The sequence below is a fragment of the Tupaia chinensis genome, unplaced genomic scaffold (genome assembly GCF_000334495.1).
Source record: "Tupaia chinensis unplaced genomic scaffold, TupChi_1.0 Scaffold148019_1, whole genome shotgun sequence".
NCBI lineage: Eukaryota > Metazoa > Chordata > Mammalia > Scandentia > Tupaiidae > Tupaia > Tupaia belangeri.
In genome coordinates, this window is record NW_006207869.1 from 390,975 (window position 1) to 394,030 (window position 3,056).

Genomic DNA, 3,056 nt, shown 5'->3' on the forward strand with positions numbered 1-3,056 from the left:
AAAAAAAAAAAACCTGCTCATTCTGCCTGTCCTTTTTGCTCTTCAGAGCTCACTGTGACTGGTCCTCTTACTTTCCAGTTTCCAGAACACGTATTCACCACCTTGGCCTCTGAAGAAGGTCTTCTTGGTGGGAGGGCTCAACCTCAGCACCGATGAGCAGCTGGAGGACCACTTCAGCCCAGCCTCTCTCTGAAGTGGTGATTGTCAAGGACAGGAAGACAGCAATCCCGGGGGTTTGGCTTCGTCACCTTCACCAACCCAGGGTGTGTCTCTGATGTCCTGAGAGCAATGAATGGAGAGTCCCTGGACAGTCGCCAGATCCACGTGAGCCAAGCAGGCACTTCTGCCCAGAGAACAGAGGGCGTGCCTTTGGGGCTGGCAGTCGCGATCACTCTCAAGGTGGTGAGGAGCGAGGGTGTGGGAGCGGCAGGTATGACAGTCGACTTGGAGGGTATGGTTATGAGCATGGACGATCTCAGAGACTACAGCGGCAGGAGCCAGGGTGTTATGCCCGCTCCTCAGGAGAAAATTACAGAGACAGTTAAAACAGCCGAGGTGACACCTGCACACAGAATGTGGATACACGAGGAATAACACTTCCCGATCCAGGGTCGTCCCTCCAAATGGCTGTATTTATAAAGTTTTCGAGCTGCACTGAAACGTCTGTTTTAGTACATCAACGTTTATTTTTGAATCGAACTCCCAAGGTAGCTTGCTGAAAACCTTTTAGAAAGCTCCATGTGTTTAAAACCATTTTTTTCCTCCCGTTTACTGACAAGTTTTGGGCAGAGAGAATGGATATTTTTACTTTTATCAGTTTTGGGGGTTTTGTTGTTTTTAGTTTGGGCTCTCAGGAGTATAGGTTCTGGATAAAAAATAAATAAATAAATAAATAAAGTTTGGTCAGACTTACTTTTTAAAATGAATATATATCTAGGGATATTTTAGAAAGCCATACACATGACATTTATCATGGTTAGTAAGCAATTTTCCAGTGTACCTTTAAGAAATCTGCATCAAGAAAGAACGTTATTACTTGGAGGCTTTTTTTTTTCTTTTCCCCACACAATCATGGTTCTGATGATATAAAAGAGTTTCTTAAAAGTGTCTGTGGGGTCCAGCAGGTGGCATGGTGGGTAAGGGTGCTGGACTCCCACATGGCCAACCATGGTTCGAGTTTTGGACCTGGCGGCTTGCTCTTTCACACTTTCCCTCTCCCTCTCTCTCTCTTACTTTGTCCCTCTCAGGTCAGATTAAAATAAATAAAGTTAAATAAAACAATTCTTAAAAAAAAAAGATATATACTAAATATTAAAAAAAATTAAAAGACAGGCTGCAGACTGGGAGAAAATGCCTGCACCTTACCAATTAAAAAAAAAAAAATCTTGTACCCAGGGACCAGCAGATGGTGCAATGGTTACATCGCTGGACTCCCACGTAGTCAATCAGTTTGAGTCCCAGACCTGGTGGCTTGGAACTCACACCAGGCACATGTGCACGTGTTCCCAAAATCCTAAGAGGAAAATGAAGGAGAAGGGATTGCAGCATGCTCATCCCCTCTGGAGTTGATTTCTCACTTTCTGTCTCTCTATTTCTCTCTGTCTCTCTGGCAAGGGCATGAACCCTATAGCAAAAATCTTAATTAAAAAAAAAAAGATCTTGTACCCAGAGTGTATCAAGAATTCTTAAAACTCAATAATAAGGGGACCAGCAGCTGGCGTAATGGCTATATCGCTCAACTCTCATGTAGCCGACCGCAGTTCGAGTCCCGGACCCAGTGGCTTAAACTCACGCCAGGCGCATGTGTGTGCGTGCCCAAGATCCCGAGAGGAGAATGGAGGAGAAGGGATTGTGGCATGGCCATCTCCCTGGGGGGTGACTTCTCGCTTTCTATCTCTTTGTCTCTCTCTGTCTTGCTGGCTAGCGCACGTGCCCTGTAGCAAAAAAACCTCTCCCCCCCCCAAAAAAAAAACTCAATAATAAGAAAAAAAGTTTAAATTTTTAAAAAGATTTAAACAGACTTTACAAAAAAATATATGGCTAATATGCCCCCAACCACCACACCACAACCAGCAGGTGGTGTAGTGGTTGGGGCACTGGACACTCCCACACTACCGACAATGGTTCGAGTCCTGGACTGGTAACTTGCTTTCTCTTTCTCTCTCTCTCTCTGTGTCTCTCCCTGGTCAAATTAAAATGAATGAACAAATATATAAAATTAAATAATTCTTTAAAAAAATACATGGCTAAGAAGTAAATGAAAAGATGCTCGATATCATTAGATAAACACATATTAAAACCATAAGATACCACTACATGCGGATTAGAATACTAGCAAAGATTAAAAATGGTAGGCCATGGCCCAGCTAGTGGCCTAGTGGCTAGGGCACTGGCCTACTGCAGTTCCAGTCCCAGACCTGGCAGCTTGAAAATCATGCCAGGTGCATGTGTGTGCGTGACCAAAATCCCAGAAGGAGAATTGTGTTCTCGAGAAGGGGTTGCAGTGTGGCCCTCACCCCTGGGGAGCAATTTCTCACTTTCTCCCTCACTGTCTCTCTCTCTCTGGCGAGTGTATATACTCTATGGCAAAAACCTTAAAAAAAAAAAGGCTTATCATACCTGGTGTTGACAAGGATATGGAAAAACTGGAACTCTCATATATTGCTAGTAAAATGTAAAATAGTACAATCCCTTTGGACAATAGTCTGGTGGTTTCTTAAGAAGTTAATTATAGGGCCATGAGGTGGCATGGGGGTTAAGATGGCTGGATCTCATGTGGCCAACTGCATGTTTCTAGTGGCAGACATAGCATCTTTAAGAATATACTGAGCACATGTGTGTGCACGCCCAAAATCCCAAGAGGAGAACGGAAGAGAAGAGATTATGGCATGGTCATTTCCTCAGGGTGTGATTTGTCACTGCCATCTCCTTGTCTCTCTGCAGCGAGTGCATGAATGTGCCCTATAGCAAAAAAATTAAAAATTAAGAATTTAGTTATTTACCTACATATATAACTCAGCTAGATATTTGCCCAAGAGAAATGAAATCATATACAC